Source organism: Mauremys reevesii, linkage group 10 (assembly GCF_016161935.1).
Source record: "Mauremys reevesii isolate NIE-2019 linkage group 10, ASM1616193v1, whole genome shotgun sequence".
In the NCBI taxonomy this organism is placed as follows: Eukaryota; Metazoa; Chordata; order Testudines; family Geoemydidae; genus Mauremys; species Mauremys reevesii.
Window position 1 is genome coordinate 57014174 of NC_052632.1, and position 19835 is coordinate 57034008.

Here is a 19835-nt window from a genome sequence, read left to right on the forward strand (position 1 = left end):
ATGTTGCAACTATTTTATCTTATAATGAGAATTTAAATATTTTTATGTTTTTTTCCTGTAAAGCAGTCAAAAAGTAGGACTATAGTCCACCTTGAAACTATTTTTCCATCTCTTGTTAAACAGCTGCAGAATTGCAACTTTTGATGCTTTAACAGGTGTTGGGGAAGTAGGGGGGGAGAATAGGCTTGGCAAAGATATTTTGACTTTGAAAGGTTGCTGCACTGTGAACCTGCTCCCAATGATAAAAATGGGGAATTTAATCTCAAAAGTTCCTGAGGCATTGAAGATTTTCTAGTGGTGTTCTGTTATAGCTACTCTGATACAGCTTTTTCTCAGGAAGTAAAAATGTCACATAAGCTTTCACTATAGTTGTTCAAGTTCTGTTTGTAAGCAAAACTCCTAGCTCAGGGGTAGGCAACCTATGGCATATGCGCCGAAGGCGGCACACGAGCTGATTTTCAGTGGCACTCAAACTGCCCGGGTCCTGGCCACCGGTCCAAGGGGCTCTGCATTTTAATTTAATTTTAAATGAAGCTTCTTAAACATTTTAATAACCTTATTTACCTTACATACAACAATAGTTTAGTTATATATTATAGACTTATAGAAAGAGATCTTCTAAAAACATTAAAATGTATTACTGGCACATGAAACCTTAAATTAGAGTGAATAAATGAAGACTCGGCACAGGTTCTGAAAGGTTGCCGACCCCTGTCCTAGCTCAATGACAAATGCTGATACAGCAGCGCTGGTAACAAGTCACTGAAGATGGTGGAATCTCCCTGCACATCTGCCTTAATTACATCTGGGCTAATAGTGGGACTACCAATTCAAGAATGTTATGGGGAATTACTAACCACATTTTGATTTGCCCACATGCATCCCTCTTTTCTATACGCTTTTTTATAAATATCCATATAAGCAAAGCCTGGCTTATGTTAAAAAGTCATGGAAGACATTTCTGGCCTGTACTAGTGGTTGTCTCAGACAATATGTTAAAAGGAATAATATGCTTGTTGTTTCTTTGAAGCAAAATATCATGATTTACCACTTCCAGAAGTTGCATATTTTGCTGGAGGTATTCATCTTAGATCTATCCCCTTTTGTTTCCATGAGACCTAAATGTGACTTTTTGGCAAATTTTTCTTCATCTACTGATATCTCTCTTCATTGTAGATAACATCCACCCCTGTGCACCACTTACATCCCACTTAAGCCTTATGTTGAGGACATAAGTGCAACTTCGGAAGAACCTGGGCGTTATGCTGGTCTTCTGCACTGCAGTAGATTTCATTTACAAATAGAGAAGTGCTTAATTAACAGAGAGGGAGTTAACCCTTTCATGACAACTGTGGAAGTCATTTATCACATCCATGCATCAATTCCATGTATAAATAAGATAAAATAAAACTCTCTGTGTATATTGTTTCTTGTTTATAAGTATTTAAAAGTGCTGCGACTACTGTGTTATGAGCCTTTCCAAGCTTGTTATATTAAGGTCATGGCTTCGGTGAATAATTGTTTAAGGAAGCGGCCTTGCTGGCAAAGGACTGATTGGATGTGCCTAGTATCAATAAGAGTCTTAATATTATTTGTGAGGGGCAGTGTTCAATTTCCCTGAGCTGTGACTCGTTGAATAAAATGGATGTGTATCTTACCTTGATGTATGGGACTTTAATCACACATTTCCCATTACTGTGTAGAGTGAAACCTGAGATGGGAATGCCTTGTACCACAAGCTGATTGAACTGTCTGGGGAGAAAACTGTGTTGTAAAGAACTGAGCTTGAGGCAGGATTCCTGAATTTTACTCCCTCTAGTAGCTCATTCTTAGGCTATGTCTAACCTATGAGCTAGGGGTGTGAGTCCCCTGCTTGTGCACACATATCCGCACTGCTGTCACTGAGCTAGTGCCAGCCTAAATAGCACGGTAGCTGTGATAGATCTGGTAGCAGCAGATGAGGCACAGCTGAGACATGCTGAGTACAAACCCCTATGTCTACACTGCCCCTAGGAGAGTGCTTCCCAGCATGGGTAGACAGACACATTAACTCTGCTCTAGCTAGTGCACTAAAAATAATGGGGTAGCTGGCCTACAGGTAGTGCGGGTGGCAGCTTGGATGAGCTCTCCAAGTATTTATGCGAGGGTCTGGGTGGGTTTGCACTCAGGCTGCTAGCCTGAGTTACCACCTGTGTTACCAGCTACACTGCTATTTTTAACATGCTAGGTCGAGCAGAGCTGGCATGCATCTGTCTACCCATACTGTGAAACATGCTCCTAGCTGCTGTGTAGACATACCTTTTTGTATCTCTACTTCACTTTCCTCATCTTTAAAATGTTATACCATTACTGTAGCTACCTCTCAGACGTGCAGTGAGGATTAACTGAGTAGTAAATGTTTCTGCAGAGCTTTGAAAATGTAAGTTGGTGCATGTGGTGCAGCGCTCTATATAAATGCTAAATATTTTTTAAAGTTAGAGCATAAAATAGGTGGTTGAGACAGAGTTGTTGTACATAACTGAATAACAGGTTCCTGAACCATGAATAGGGCTTTTGCATAGTGATATATTTTGATCTCTCTAAATCCAGGTGCTAGAACACTACATAAAAAATGAAGAAAAATTACTGCTGATTCTTGCTTCACTAGCCAGGGTATTCTGCTAGCTCCAACCAAATTATAAGAAAGCAAAATGAAGTAGGGACTGAGACAGAAAAGGTTTCTGCAGGGAGTCCCGGTAAACAGCTGAGCTGAGGCTGGATTGTGGGCTGCATGTTATTTATTTATTCTATTTATTTATTTATTTTATTTTTTATATATTTATGTGACTAATAAAACGAAACCCCTGGGATGGGGAAGTTTGCATTATGTACAATCTGTTTCTATTCTGTTTGGAGCAGGTTCTATAGCTGGTTTACAACTTGTCCTTCTAAAGTATGGCTGGAATAGGAGGTATGATAGAGGGTGCAAATTGTGTGGCTTTTCCTCATGCCAGCTGATTGATCTGGCATTTTGGTTTCCTTTTCTCACATGTGGAGGAAAAGATTTTGATCATTTTCCACAAGTAAAAAGAAAACCCTTTGGGCGACAGCTTACATGAATGAAGGCAGACGCTAGTGTAGATATTTGTAGGTGTTATTCCTTGAACAGTGGCTCTTTACCCCAGCTTGTTCATTCAGACAGGGGAGCCGAAGAAGAAGAAATCTGGCAGCTGCACACTGCACAAATTATGATGCTAGTAGCCTATATACAGGGACCATTTGTGATCCAGTGGTTAGACCCAATAGACAAAGTGATGGGAAGTTTTTCACTTCTAATCCTGGCTGAGCCACAGTGTGACACTGGATAAGTCATTTGGCCTCTTTAGATCTTGGCCATACCAGCTGTCACACCTGACCTCACTGAAGACCAGATGCTTCATCTGAACTGAGCTTCCACAGCAGAATGTGTTTTTTTGTTTTTTTTTTAAAGGAAACGTTTCCTCCTCATTTGTTTTTCATGTAAATAAGTGTTTCTAGCCTCAAACTTGCTTGCATCTCATTATGCAGGGTGATTTAGTCATTGACATGCAGACAATCTGCATTTCTTCTTCAGTGCCAAAAATGCCTAGACTGTGACTTGACTGATGCTCCAATACATGAGTACTAATTTTTTTTAATCAGGGAAAATGGCTGTTATTCAAATGTCATATCACTGAATAATTTCCTGCATTGGGGTACGTGGCCTTTATTCAAGTGCTTATGGTTTTCATCCCAAGGTTCTGCTTTCTTGGAACTCTTGTCCTTATCCTGAAGAAGAAGAGAGGGACAGAAATATACATTGGCAAGGTCATGTCTCCTAAAGACAACAGAAGGCAATTTTCCATGGTGGTTGTTCTCTTTTTCCCTCTAAGAAGAGTGGGGGAACCCTATTGCATTAGATTTCTCATAGAGGAAGGTATAAACACTTCATAGCCTTAAGAATCCAGGCTAATCACAACAGAAAGAATCCTACTTAGTCTGAACACCTACCCAGCCACTTTTAACTACCTGGCCCCAGGAGCCTGGATTTGCCACTGTGATGTGCCAATGCATATGTACTTGCTCTTCTAGCAGGAGCTCTAGACATTCAGGCATCAAGGGATGAAGTTGTGCTCACTAATCGTAATGTGATATGAGTGTTTTCTGCAAATCCCCTTGTTACCTCTGCAACAATAACAGGTTCTGAACTAGTCTACAACTAATTCACAGTGAATTTTATTTCCACCTGATATCTTGACTAAGCCATTGCACCAGGGAGCAGCTGCCATATTGTTACGAAGTAAGTAAGTCCAGCAGGAAGCTTTTGTCAGGAGCATCAATGAACGTCTCAATGGCCAATCTGAAAAGTTGCTCCTGAGTTTGGGGAAGATAGGGTGTTTTGACTCTTTTTGGGGTAAGGGCACGTTGGAGAGGTATTACTATTCATTCTGTAACTTTGCTCAACAAATCAAGAGGTAAGCAGAATAAAGTACAAGATGAGATCTAATTGCAATCTTCTGTTTCTTTTGGAATCACTGTTTGTATACAATGCAGGAAGAAATTCAGGTACATACCCTGCTGGACAAGTAATGACTACAGTTTATCTAATTCAGGGGTTCCCTAACCCAGAGGCAACTGGATGTGGCAGCAGATGACTGTCTGGTGGACACGTAGAGCTGGCTGTCCTACTTGTGTCCAGCTGACAGAAACAGAATGGACAGATGGGAAGCCAGGGAAAGGGATAAAATGTGAGATTTTCAAAAGGGGAAAATATTCAGCACAATAAAGACAACTAAAAATACATTAACCATATCCCTAATGTTAATTTTCCATATTAGCAATTGCTGTAGATGCAGCATGGATGATATGTGATTATAAATGGATGGCACTAACAGTCACGAACATCTGATGATCATGCTGCAGTTGTTTAGAGGCCTCTTTGGATGGCAAACTGGGCTTTTATCTGGCCCTAAAGAAAGTTTGTGAATTCCCAGGTTTCTTAGGGCCTCAAATTCTGCCCCAATTACTTTGTTGGGATGGACCACGTTTCTTTAGTGTCCCAAAAGTCTCACCTGAAAGTAAATATATAATTCCTGGCTCCTTCCAGCCCAGTAAAACAAGATAGACCAGAAAAATGACTGACTTTTACCCACCACATATTGTTTTCAGCTTGATCATAAACAGAGGGTCTCCTGCTTTCTGTTCTATCAAACCTTGGTAGATTCTTTTGGTTTCTGCTGAATTGGGTCTGATTGCTTAGGCTCTCAGTGAAAATCTCCTGCCCCTCACTACTGAGAAACAAGTCCCTTCATTCTTGCAACTATAATTGGGGCCAGATGGAGTATTCCTGGTCCCTTCTGCCTCACAGACTGCTGCAGTGGCACAGGAGCCAGCAAACAATGCCGTAAACAGAGGAGTTTGAGTGGGAGTTTGCAAGGGAAGTTCGGGGGGAAGACTAGGAGAACAAGGCAGAGGAACAGACAGGCTAGTGAAGGGAGTGTGTGGTGTTCTGGCAGTGCTGTGGTGCTCGCTGGGAGTTTGTTTTGCTGTGGGTGGTGGTGTTTTCGTTTGGTTTGTGTTTCCTGGACTAACAAGACTTAGGTGGGAAGGCTATGACAGATACAGAGGCAGCAGTGGTAGTGACGCAAGCAGTGGAAGACATAATGAAGATGACTGGATGTGAAAGCTGTGGTATGTACATGATCCTGGAGAGGGTACCTGAAAAGAGTTTCATCTGCATGAAGTGTCACCTGATAGAGCTGATGGAAGAAAAGATCCGAGGATTGGAGATGCAGGTGGAAACTCTGGTTGAGTTTAGAAGGGGTTCGAGTGATGATGGAGCAAATACATGAGGAGGCGGGGAAGCAGATGGAAGCAGGACCAAAGAACTCTGAGGGGAGACTGCTGGGTGAGGAAAGTGGACAATGGAAGCATGTGACCAAGAGAATCAAGCAGAGGAAAAGACAGGCTAGTGAAGGAGAAATAGAGCTCAGGAACAGGTTTACGGAGTTGGAAAATGAAGAAGGGGCACAGCAGGTGGTTACTGAAGGTGGGAGGGCAATGAAGAAGAGAAGAACAGCTAGTTCTATAGGAAGATGGGAAGAGTCAATGGAGATAACACCAAATATGAGCCCCAGGAGGATACGCGATGGGTTGCAGAGGATTGCAAGGGAGAATAGGAATTGAGAGGACTTGCAGCCAGAGGGAACAGGGAATAGACTGGAGAATCGCACCATGGTGGAGAGCATGGTGGAGTAGCGTATATCAATGATGAGGTAGACTATAAAGAAATAAGAAGGGATGGAATGGATAAGACAGAGTCTGTCTGGGCACAAAATCACATTGGGGAAGAAAACTACTAGAGCCTCCCCTGGGATAGTCCTTGGGGTGTGCTATAGACTACCAGAATCTGATTTGGATATGGATAGAGACCTCTTTAATGTATTTAATGAAGTAAATACTAATGGGAATTGTGTGATCATGGGCGACTTTAACTTCCCAGATATAGACTGGAGGACAAGTGCTAGTAATAATAATAGGGCTCAGATTTTCCTGGATTCCTTCACCAAGTATTGCTGAACCAACAAGAGGGGATGCCATTTTAGATTTGTTTTTGGTGAGTAGTGAAGACCTCATAGAAGAAATAGTTGTAGGGGACAACCTTGGTTCAAGTGATCATGAGCTAATTCAGTTCAAACTAAATGGAAGGATAAACAAAAATAGATCTGTGACTAGGGTTTTTATTTCAAAAGGGCTAACTTTAAAAAAATAAGGAAGTTAGTTAGGGAAGTGGATTGGTCTGAAGAACTTGTGGCTCTAAAGGCAGAGAAGGCCTGGAATTACTTCAAGTCAAAGCAGAAACTATCAGAAGCCTGCATCCCAAGAAAGGGGAAAAAATTCATAGGCAGGAGTTGTAGACCAAGCTGGATGAGCAAGCATCTCGGAGAGGTAATTAAGAAAAAGCAGAAAGCCTACAAGGAGTGGAAGATGAGAGGGATCAGCAAGGAAAGCTGCCTTATTAGGTCAGAATATGTAGGGATAAAGCCATGTAGAGTTGGACCTTGCAAAGGGAATTAAAACCAATAGTAAAAGGTTCTATAGCCATATAAATAACAAAACAAAGAAAGAAGTGGAACCGCTAAATACTGAGGATAGAGTGGAGGTTAAGAATAATCTCCGCATGGCTCAATATCTAAACAAATACTTTGCCTCAGTCTTTAATGAGGAGCTTAGGGATAATGGCAGGATGACAAATGGGAATGAGGATATGGATGTAGATATTGCCACATCCGAGGTAGAAGCCAAACTGGAACAGCTTAATGGGACTAAATCGGGGGGCCCAGATAATCTTCATCCAATAATATTAAAGGAACTGGCATAGGAAATTGCAAGCCCATTAGCAAGAATTTTTAATGAATCTGTAAACTCAGGGGTTGTACCCTATGACTGGAGAATTGCTAACATAGTTCCTATTTTTAAGAAAGTGGGAAAAAATGTGATCCGGGTGACTATAGGCCTGTTAGTTTGACATCTGTAGTATGCAAGGACTTGGAAAATTTTGAAGGAGAAAGTTGTTTAGTGACTCCTGATTTGCTGTTCCAGGCAAATTCCCTGTCCCACTGCTGATCAATGAATCTGCTACCCCTTCAGGTAGCACATTCTCCTAGGGGACCATTATGTTGTCAAGAATATTTTGATAGATTGAAGCAGAAATAATAGGGAGAGGGTGAATATGGTCATTCATATTTCATTCCTGTGCTTCTCCCATTCTTGCTTTGTTTCTTTTTGACTCACTGTGTGACTTTTTTGGTTGGTTTGTTAGTTTGTTCAAGATCCTTGAATAAATGAAATCAGAGAAGATCCCCCCCCCAGCATTTTTCTCAACTAAGTTTTGTTTGAGAAGAATGTGTTGGATGCTCATTTAAGACCCAAAAGCCAGTTGGAGAGGAGAAGGGTTTAAGATTTCTGTGTCATTTACTTCATTCATTTGCTTCTTGTTCCTACTGGTTTTAAGTTGCAATGTACTTCTGTATGTTGGGTAATCTTAATAGGGGATGATTCCAGCCCTGCCTATAATATAAACCCTGCCATACTATAACAAATGAATAACATGAATGTAGCCAGCAAACATGATAAATATCTTCTCCCTAACCCAACAAAATATTCCTAACAGAACTATTTTACAGAACTTGAATGTGTCTTTTTATAGAGCAGGGTTTTTTAGCATTGGTGTGGATTATACATATCTTTTTGAAGTGCTTTGTGATACATTTTAATGTCAGGCATTTAAGCAGAACTTGAAAGTATTTGAGCTTTAGGATAAACTGCAAGTGACACTAACATTACTGGAACATGCTTTTCAGATAGTCAATCTTAAGATGAGATTCTCATTCAGTTCAAAGACCTTCCATTTTGAAAGCCATCAGAGGCTGTGTTTTGTATGCACCCTGGGTCTCTAGAAAAGGGTCTTGCTGCTTTTTCATGAGATTTGTATCCTGTTTATCCATCAGTTATGTGTTCCAGTAAATCAAGGAAGATATAGTGCTAAGAGTTTGTTCTCCTCAGGCTTCGAATCCCTGCTGTTTCAAACTGCTGGTGTGTATCGACTCATTGAAATTATTCTGTAACAAGACTGCTTTGGTAACACAGGGTAAGAATGAAACAAACAATGAAATATACCAATGATGGCTGAGCCATGTTATATCAGAATAGCAACGAGAGATTCAATTCTAGGCTCAAAGAATTAGAACTACAGTACATGGAGAATTTTGTTTCGGTTTGTTTTTTATTGCTTGCTTTTTGTCAGCAGCTCTGTATCTGACGTACATAAAATAATGCATTTGGAATCCAAAGATCAAAGTTGATTCATTTTTAAAGGTTTAGCAGTATTGTGGAATTGCTAACATTCAGGATGGGGAATTGAAATGAAACAAACATTCATCACCATCAGCTGCTATGATTGGAGTTTATGGAAGTTTGAATGTGTCTGTCCTTGCTTACAGTCATATAGTGTCACATCCTTCGGTGAATGCAAACATGCAAGCAGATGAATTCGGATTTTACAGAAGATAATTATGTAGATAGGATACTCAATTTGCTCTCCAAGGAGGTCATTCCTTTTTTCTTTTTTCTTTCATAAAATGCCATTTTCCCATCTAACTATTAGAAATTCATTCTCTAATGTGCTACATAAAGGAAGACCGCTATGAAGTTTGGACTATGATAATTACAACTCCAAACAGGACCATATCATTGTACACTCTTGTATATTACCTTAGACAACCCTCTTCCTAGTGCAAAGAAGTGCTTTCTGGGACTCCTGTGCCCCTAAAACTAAGACTCCATCTAGTATTATTTTACCCATTGGTGGTATTTGGATTTTTAGTTTGAAATGTATTGGGAGCTTGATGTTCTGAAAGATTTTATAGAAGTCTAGGTGAGCCTACTTCACAAGTAAATCTGATGTTTTATTTGGATATATGACATAAAAGGAAAGGACCCATTTCCCCTGTTTCCAGTTTATGGAAGCATCCTTTCCACTAATTGCTTAGGGTCTGATTCAGCAAGGTCCTGAAGCCAGTGGGACTATTTACATGCTTAAATAAGGCACGTGCTTAAGAAGTTTGCTGAATCAGGGTGTTAGTTGTCTACTGCTTTGTAACTCCTACTGTTTATAAGAGGAGAGCATGATGTTTGATCAAGGGTACTTTGAGGTTTAAGAGGTTCGTGCTCCTTTAAGCAGGATGATGTTGCTTGGAAATATCAAAATTATCAGTTATATTTGATCCAAAGAGAGTTTGCTTCAGCAGTATTATGAAAGCAGGATGAAAAAAACAGCTTTGTTTCCCAAATTGTCCTTAAGACTGTGTGGCTGAAACAGTATGTTGTAATTAGTTCATATGTTGGCTGACACTATGTCCCCTGCTCACAGAAGGGGCAGGAAAGAGTGGGGAGTGGAGACAACCTGAATTCCATCCCCCAGAAGTTCCCTGCTGTGTACTTACAGTGGCACAAGGGCAGCATGCACTGCATTAGAAATAGGCTACTGGGTAGTTTAATCCCTCCCCAAAACAGCAGGGAGATCAGGGGGTCTCAATCCATGTTCTGACTGCTCCAGAGTATAGCACAAGTACATGTTCTAAGAGGGAGAAGAAGTTGTTGTGTATTATTTTGTATTGTGGTAACTCCCAACAGCCCCGGTTCTGGACAAAGATCCCATTGTGCTAGGCATTGTACAAGAAGAACAAAATGATCATACCTGGCCCAAAGATCTTATAATCTAAATTTATATATTTACTTGTGCATGCACACATTTTTTCTTTTTGGAGAGCCTGGTCTGAAGACTCACAGGAAAAACTCCCATTGATTTTTATTAGGTTTTGGATCAGACTTTTTGTGTACTCGCCCTCTGCACTCATTTTATGATAAATCAATCATCCTTGCTTCAAGGGAAAGTACGAAATTTCTTAGAAAAGATCCAGAACATCAAATCAAGTTGCTGCTAATCTCAAAGGCAGAAGTAGTAGCTCAGACTGACGTATGCCTAGCTTATATACTGGCAAACAATACGAATAAAAATTAACTGCAAATCTTTTCTTTTTAAACAACCATTTCTTACATTCTTACCTTTTCAGGACCAACCTACTGTTTCCCTGTGTGAGACACAACCTTTATAACAAAACATGCAAACTGCGTGGTACATAGAGGACCTTGTAAAGCTGGTAATTTTCATGATGCAAATTTCAGAGCAGAATGAACCTGTTAACTGAATTAGCAATTCATAAGGCAAAAGTTCACGGTCAGGAAACAATCATGGCTTTTCAAAAGGTAGAATTTTGAACAATTATAGTCCATGTTTGGGGTGGGTTTTTTTTGTTTTTTTGTTGTTGTTGTTTGGTTTAGTCTTTTTCTTTAAGCTAATTAGGATAAATCTATGTCTGAGAAGAATGCTATTTATGTAAAGTATATTAGAAATTCAGAAAAGAAAATAGTTCATGGACAGGATACAATTTTTGCCTTTTGAAAAGATGTGATTTCTAACCCAGCTGAGGATTTAAAATGTGGGTCTCAGTGAAAGGAATTTGATTGAGTGAAGCATGGTTTTAATTACAGAGGGGAATTCTATATAGAAGGAGGGTACTTATGCAGTGGGAGGGCGATCCGAGACCGCAGAAACGAGACAGTTTTCAATGGGGACATTGCTTTCTTTAATTTAAATCCACTGACAACTTTATTATTATAATACGAAGCTATCATAGGTCTGTTTATCCTATTCAAGCTCAATGTTTGCCCTTGGTGATTGCAACTTAAGGACCTGATTTAAAAAAAAAAAAAAAGACGACTTACGGAAGGGCCTTCTTTCCATGGGGAGGCTCTTTGCGTCTAAGGAACTGCTGAATGTTTGGTAAACTATCTGTATTAATTGTGAAGGAGTGGAGGAATAAATCTTATGGCTTGTCTACACAGCACTTCAGTCCAGACTACAGGGGTGTGAACTGTAGAGAGCTCTAAAGTGCTGCACTCTGACTGGCCTGTATAGACCCCGCTGGTGCAGACTAAAAGGTACCTAGTTCACTTTGATGTAGTCCTCTTTCAAATAAGACTATGTTAAAGCAAAGTAGGTACCTTTTAGTTCATGCTAGCAAGGTCTACATGGGGAAGTTTGAGTGTAGGACATTAGAGTTCTCTATAATTTACACTCCATGGTCCAGACTGCAGACAAGCCTCTAGTTCAGCATGAGAGCTGGTATGCTGTGACCATTGCTTATCCTGCTGTTTGTAATAGTCTGATTGTTACCTTGTGCTTCCCATCTGTTTGTTGCATCAGCTAGTTGTCTCATACTTAGCTTGTAAGCACTTCAGGGCAGCTTAGTTATATGTTCGTACAGTGCTTAACACAAGGTGTCTTGATCCCTAATGAGGACCCTGAAATACTATTGCACCGTAAATAATAAGATAGATACATATCAGTTGCAGGGACCCGTGCATTATTAGTGAGGCCTTTTTATTTATTTACCTATTTTTCATTTATAAAGTTTCATGTGAAAAAAAAATGTTTCTGTTCACTTTTGGCTGTTTTCACCCCCAGAAAATTTCAGTTCATTAGGAGGAGTGTGGAGAAGTGTCTTTGGGTGCAACTAATAAAGGAGACATCAGTGTGGCCAGTTCTTGTGATGTTTATCATCATGCTTAAGACATCTGTGTTTTTTTTTTAAATCCCAGCTCCTGGAATCATGTGATTTACATGAGGGGCTCGGCTTCTATCCTGAGGGTTGCAGAGAAACTTTGAAAATGTGAGCCAAAAAGGCTCAAGCACCAGAATGCAAATGAAGAGCATCCCAAGTTTATTATTTTGAAGTCAATCCTCATGACTTTTGGGGTCTGATCCAAGATTTTCTATGCTGAGGGTTGGTGGTACTGAAATTGGGAGCCAAACTTCGTTGGTTTGCACTACATGAGGAGTGAGGTGTGCAAGGCTAAGCACAACGGACCAGATTCTGATTAGCCTTTGTGCAGGTGCATGATGGGATGGAAAGCCATCTTCATCCTTGTGCAGCCAATTACAGTCCCCATGAGCAGGAACAGCTCTCCCCATGATGAGCAAAGTGCCAGAAGCTGTCCTGATATAAAGGAAAAAAAACAATTAAGAGCTGATCTATTTTTTTGAAATGGTATTTCTGTGCTTTTGCTCCTTTGAGATGCCAGGCTTTTCACCTCCCAATTCAACCTTCTCCCATTTGTGAGTCAGGATGTTCAAATAAAATAAAGGAGGAAAAGAATGAGTGAAAAATAAAGCATTTTGGCCAGCAGGGAAGGAGTTAATGGTGTCAGTTCACTCACCAGGAGCTACCTACTTGCCTCTAGAAGTGGTCATCCTAAAGCAGGCTTGAGCCAGGGTAGGGGAACTTCACAGGCACGCTACCCTTTCCTCTTATGTAAAACTGAGGGTTTCAGTCTCCAGAATGGTTAATTCAATATCTCACCAGCACTAAAATGTAATGGAAGAGTAGAAAGAGAGGTGTCATTAGGATTAGTGAGTGGGAGAATTCAAAAACTGTCCTTATTCTATGAAGATTTGTGTATGCTTGAAAAAGCTGCTAAAATGACCCAGGAAAACATTTAAAAAAAAACTGTTAGACACTTACCGCATTATGGGTCAACTTCAGTTCTTATTTACAAAAGTAAAGCTTTACTCTTTCAAGTAAGAGGATAAAGCCACTGTAGAGAGATTATCCAGCAGGCTGCGACCCAAAGAGTTTAAATAGATTTGATGCATGTAGATATTTTGCATATTATTCTCTTCGATGTTAAATGAATATATATAACCAGGTAGTTCAGAAAAATGCATTTATAACACTAATAATATATTTGGTCAGTTGGTTTTTAAGATCTTCCAGATTCCCATGATTATAGGTTTTGTTTGTTTGTTTGTTTGTTTGTTTGTTTTGCATGCTTCTGAACAGCAGCCACTTTTCTGCCATTATTTTGCCAGTTTAATTCACATAATTATTGCCAAAACACTTTTTAGTTACAGACTGACAGGTGCTTCATACTTTTTTATTGCACCATAGCAATGCAGTTTGTAATATGTAATGTTCTTATGCACAGCATTATAGTGCCACAGAATATGCCATTATAGCAGATGCTATGAAAGTGATGCATCAAAAAGGAAAAACTCTTTATGGAACGGCAGTATTCACATTGATTACTTTATTTGCAAACTCATGAAAAGAAACGTTTATTGCTGTTGAAAAGGAAGGCATAGATGTGCTAAAATTATTGCCACTATATTTCTGCTGTTACCTCGTTGGAAGATGCTGCCCAGTTACTTTTAAGAAAGTGGACATATGAAAATAAAAGAGAGGTATTCTAAATCTCTCTCTCGTTGTTCTCCATTTTTCTCACTTGATTTTTATTGAGATTTTCTCTCAAACATCAATTTGATGATATGTGGCTCAGGGGACCCCTGCTTTTTTGTACCTAAGTAGAAACTCTCTAGACACCATTTTTAATACAACCTGTGGAAAACTTGGCTATGCTTCTTAACCTAAAATGATGATTTTTGACAACCCTGTCATTCTTAGATAGTCCCTTACTTAAAACTTGCTTTTCTCCTTCACTAGAGGCAGATATGTAGTGTGATGCATTTGAGGTTGCTTACTTTATAAAGAGAGAAGGGGAAAAGGAGATACTTCATCATCCTGACACCAAAATGTTCACAAGTACTTTGTGGAAAAGAGGTTGGGAGTAGAATGGTGCCACTTTTTGTAAATGCAGAGGCTGAAAAATAAGAAGCAACTTCCTTCAATTAAACACGGGGTAATTAATAATAATGAAAAAGAAATCAATTCATTCTTTAGTTTTAGGAATGATGTTTAAGTGTGAAAAGGGATGTTTAATCCCCAGGGTCATATTGCAGGAAAACGTATTTAGTTCTGCTACCTGCTTGAATAAACAATCATGTAGAATGTTTCTCTCTCAATACATCATTGTGTGAGTGTGTGTACAGTCTGATACTTTTGTGTTCTAGAACAAAAGCCTTTCTCTCCTTTAGTTAGAGCATTTTGAGTATGCTGAATGCAAATCAAGCCCCAAATGTCAATCAACATGATAAACATCCAAATCTTCCCACAGCAAAGTGGTCGTGAATTGTTTTTAAAAAGACCTTTTTAAAAAAATCTGCTTCAATTTTATAAGTAAGATAGCTACATTTTAATGTAAGTCACTTTTTTACAGTGACATAAGTGTTTAACTCTGGCTAGCATTCAGTCTGCGCACATTTCAGATCTTTCACTTTGTAGTGGGGAAATGTGAAAGGAGGTTTTGTTTTGTTTTCTTTTTCTGGTACGTTATTTACAAAAGTAAAAGAACTGGCAAGGGTACCTTCCCAGAGTTTCATGGGATTGTAGCTCTGTGACTTCAGCTCTATTTAAGTGGGTGTCAAGTAAACTTGGCTTCAACAGTCCAAGGAGAAGAATGAGTTTCCCCAAAATGTTTGTCCACTTAACCTAGCTATGTCTAGTGATTCCATGGTCCTACTGCCTAAGCACCCAGGGCATGATTCTTCTCTAAATACACTTGTGCAGTGGTCCCCAACGTGGTGCCTGCGGGCCATGGTGCCCACCTGGGCATTTATGTGAGCCCACCTAGTGCCCAGCAGGGGAGAGAAGCCACGGCCCTGCGCCTGCTGGGGACAGAGAACTCTGGGGCCCGCAGGCTGCAGGCGCCAATGTTCTCTGTCCCTGGCAGGCACGGGGCTGCAGCTTCTCTGGGGCTGCAGGCGCCGGTTTTCTCGGTCCCCAGCAGGCGCCGGGCTGTGCCTTAAGCCGGAGAGTAACCGCGGCTCCATGCCTGCTGGGGACAGAGAACTCTGGGGCTGCAGGCTGCGGGTGCCGGTGTTCTCTATCCCTGGCAGGCGCCGGGCCGCAGCTTCTCTCCGGCTTCTCTGAGGCTGCAGGCTTCATTCTATGTTAAAGTAAGAATAATAAATATATTTGGACCAGTAATTCAACAATGTTTTACTTTTTTAAAATAAAGAAGATGAAAACTGTTTATGATATTTATTTTGTAAAAACTCCTTCATTTTTCTTGCAGGTAGATAAAAAAGAGCAAATTCACATGGAAAGGTGAAAGAGTAATTGCCGAATAATTTAATTAATACCTTTTACATGTAAAATTACCCTTTTTATCTTATGGATTCATATATTATGTAATATTAAATATGATGATTTTTGTATTATTTAATGTACAAATACAAAATAAGCCTTGAAAAATTGTTGGCACCCGCCACACTCTTCTGAAAACATGAATGTGCTACTGGCCACAAAAAGGTTGGGGACCACTGCACTGGTGTAAACCAGGAGTATTTACTTTCCAAAACTGAGGTACTGACACCAAAGACACACAGCCCACAACTTCACAACTTTTAAGAGTTTCTCCATCAACAGCAATGTGTCAGTTGAGCATAGTATTCTCAAAAGGGATGTATGGAGGAGGAGAGAGAGTGCAGTAGTCCTCTGAGCAGCCAGATGGCTTTCAAGATTAAAAACTAGGGGTACAGGGTTTTCCAACATGGTTTTGTGTCCACGTGGTTTTGCCAACCCTGAATTTCTTCCAACATCTCCTGCAGGTCTTGCTGTACTGCTCTGGGGCAAGAAGGACCATCTGTTTGAATCTGGCTATAGAGAAGAGGTCAGGGTTTCTCTTAGTTCGTTAAAATGTGTCCCCCTTCCTAACAGCTTATGTTTACTCTTGTCCAGGTTAAGCTTGAGACAACTGATTTTCATCAAAATACTTATTTTACCCAAACACTGGAGTGACAGAGTGATAAAGTTGTTTTCTCCTGATGTGAAGGAAATGATTGTCATGAGCATATTGTGATGGCATTTAAACACATACCATCTCATCATCAGACTTAGTGTTCTGATGTAGATAGTCAGTAGGTAGGGACAAGATTGAGCCTTGCGCCAATCTGTACAAGGTGCTTCTTGGGAAAGAAATGCATCTGTTTAACTTGTTTTTTTGAGATTTCTCTGAAAGGAACCACAGAAGACAACTTAATACAACCTTAGTGACTCTGTCCAGGTTTCACAAAGAGGCCAGCATCTTACTTTTAACTCTACTGACGGCCACTGATGCATCCAGCCATATTGGCAAAGGATGTTTGTTCTTCGCTATTGGAGATCATCCCCTGATGAACTCAGCCTCATCTTTGTGTAATGTGAAAGTCTGACATCTGTCTGGGAATGGACCTAGTATTGATGGGATAAATTGGCCATTATCATCTTGATATGTCTGCCTAAAGAGAAATTAACTGTTGTGTAGAAGTTATATTTCTGTCCAGAAACCACATATTGACAGAGGTTAAAGGTAGCCTCACAACTAAAGCCAAATGCATCAGTTTGAAAACGTCTCTCTCTCTCTCTCTCTCTCTCTAGTCTCATGTATATTAAAATAGATTAGTCATTCCACTGAATTGGACAGTAGAGATAATCCACAAACTATTTAATCTGACATGACACTTTTTTTACTCTGGGAATTACTATGATCGTATCAGGTTTTTTTGCCCAATAAAAGGACCTAGGTGGTTGTCCTCTTCTGCTTATGCACTAATACCACAATGATTTTATCTTAAAGATCCTTTCCAGATGGTGGAAATGAGAGAAATATTTAGATATTAATATAAAGTTTGTTTCATTTTTTAAAGCAATCAAGTGTTACATAAGGTTATTTTACACCTCCCTAATGGATCACAGAATGCAATTCTAATTGAAAGTTTTTGCTGGGTATACAAACCCATAGTGGATGCTTAGCTATTAAATTAAAGAAGCAGTTTAAAATTCAGACTAGACGAACATGTGGTATTCTGAGACCACAATATTCTACACGACTAGTGATAGTGCTTGACCCAGATGCTGTGCATGTATGCTAGAGTGTATTCATTCACACAAATTCTTTCAAAAGAGGAAAATTGATTAAAGACAAAGGTATAACATCTAATAGAAATCAGACTCCACTTCTTTTAAAAGTCCTAATTTATGCCAATTATTTCAGATTCCAAGCAGAGAACTTTATGAACTCTAAGGTTGTTATCAAGATAGATATTGAAAGGTACTTTGTGGAGCTACTTAAAGGATGCAATTATTTGGCATTTAAAAAATAAGAACAAGTCTGTGGACATTAATTTGGCAAATCCCTAAACCCCTGAAGAATATATCTTCAAGTACTGATGAAGTCAGGGAAACACATTTGCAAGATCCAGACTGTTAAAGTAATGAAGTCAATCTTTGTTACAGTAACAGGTGATACTACGCTATACTGAGTTTACAAAATTAGGGGAAGAATAAAATCCTAATATATTTTCAAACTATATATAAATCTCATTCTCCTTTATAACTTCTGTGGAAGTTAATCAGTCATGTTCCTTTGTAGGACTTTAGGAAGTTTAAAGGTTATTTAGGTGGTTGAAGTGCTCAGGGTGATTACTTCAAGCTTGCTTATTCTGCACTTTTTTATAAAACAATAACATTTTATGCACAGTAAGCTCTATTACTCCTCATTTGTTTGTAACGCTTCACTTCACATGCAGGTGCCAGCTACCTGGGATATTATTCATTTTTGAAAAATGCTTAGCACTGTTCCTTCTATTGGCTACTGCAACAAATAGCTTCTGATTAATCATACTCAGCCATCTTACCTTCAGAAACTGAATCTGTAAGTAGAACATGCCAGAACAATTGAACAATGAAAACACAATGCTAATACAGCATACGGTGCTCATACAATCTGAATAGGATTCCTTTGGGGGGGTATGAGGAGGGGGCAACTGTCCTTCAAATGTTAGATGAGAACTCTTAAGAAAATTAAATTAGGCGTATAGTACGGTGTGCTAGTTTTATACTGATATAGTGCATAATGAAAACAAATTTAGTAAAACAGATGTGTATGAAGTGGTGTCTGACTTGGAGCATATTTATTCAATCAATAATATGTTTTCAGTATATTTTAGTTTCCTGAACACACTGTAACCTAGTTAGTCCCTTTATTAATATATTTCAGGTGCAACAATTCACCTCTACTTATTTCCAAGCATATGGACAGTTCTCCAGGGCCGGCTGCAGGTTTTTTGCCGCCCCAAGCAAAAAAAAAAAAAGGGGGGGTGGGAGCGCAGAATACCACCGCTGAAACGCAAAAAAAAAAAGCCAGAGTGCCGCTCCTTGAAAAGTGCCACCCCAAGCACGTGCTTGGAATGCTGGTGCCTAGAGCCGGCCCTGCTTAGCTCAAGTTAGCTAACACAAGGTAAATCCTAGGCAGTCCCATAGTCTTTAACTAGACCAACTAACAAGTGTGAAAACAACAAACCAACTTGTCTTCACTAGGATTTTACCTTGCCAGGTAGTTACCTCATGTTAGCGATCTCAAGAGCATGTCTCATTTTTTCCAAATGACATGAAAGCCATAAGCAACTCTGGTTACACTCTTGTCACATTTTTTTATGGTTTTCTTCACAACAACATATAGAGACTTCCTTTACTTATACTGAAAACTAAGATTTTGGAGAACAAGATGTTATCTACAGTGTGTTATCGGTACAGTGTATGGGTGCATGCAAATTGCTTTGAAGCCCACCACCACTGCTCCATCCCCAGATAAACAAATGTATATCAAGTGTTTTCCTAAGGAAACCCTCTGATTGATTAAGACTGTATCTTTGAGTCCTTCCACTTCTGGAGGCCTCAGTACCAGTTTTAACTAGGATATTTGATGACTTCATGCTAGTCTTCATTTATTCAGATAACAAAACCATTATACTAAGTTAGTACAGTTGGCAATATTACCTCATAAGGGGCCCAAGAGTTGGCCAGCAGAAATGTTGTAGTTCAGGATTGAGATACATTGGCAGAACCATGTGGGTTTAACCTACATAGTCTCATAGTCTAAGTAAAGGGTAATATTGCAACATTTCAAATACTCTGGTTTAGTATCTGTTCGTAAATGGTACCTGATTAATGGAGGTCACTGTGCCTGTAGAATGCATGTTTCCAGCCAACTCTGTAGGCCCTCACTTTTAGGAACACAATCTTTCAGCAGAGTGTTAAGTGAAAGCTATTCCTGTCTCAATGAATTTTCACAAGTGACTTTGTTTATAAGGGAATGTTGCAAAAATCAACTTAAGGTAAATAATGTGTGAAATAGGCATAACATGAAGTAAATTAGGTATAAATGAACTGAATGAGGCTCTAATTACTGGTATATGCTATGTATTAAGATGGATTAATACAACCAGTGCAGTGTAACCATATATAGGCTGTGGTTGTGAGAGATGGAAGGGAAGGTGT

The 19835-nt window shown here is 39.5% G+C and overlaps 1 protein-coding gene and 1 long non-coding RNA gene across 18 annotated transcripts in view; one reads left to right on the forward strand and one right to left on the reverse strand.

Moving 5' to 3' along the window:
- The window catches only part of RBFOX1 (RNA binding fox-1 homolog 1), a 2636561-nt gene that overhangs the window by 613318 nt on the left and 2003408 nt on the right, over positions 1-19835 (forward strand). The window lies entirely within an intron of this gene.
- The window catches only part of LOC120372968, a 47242-nt gene continuing 39731 nt past the window's right edge, over positions 12325-19835 (reverse strand). For all 3 annotated transcript variants that reach the window (XR_005585306.1, XR_005585307.1, XR_005585305.1), the window contains 2 exons: positions 12838-12985; positions 12325-12617 (listed from right to left, as the gene is read on the reverse strand). This is a non-coding gene — a long non-coding RNA (uncharacterized LOC120372968). The remainder of the gene's footprint in view (positions 12618-12837; positions 12986-19835) is intronic.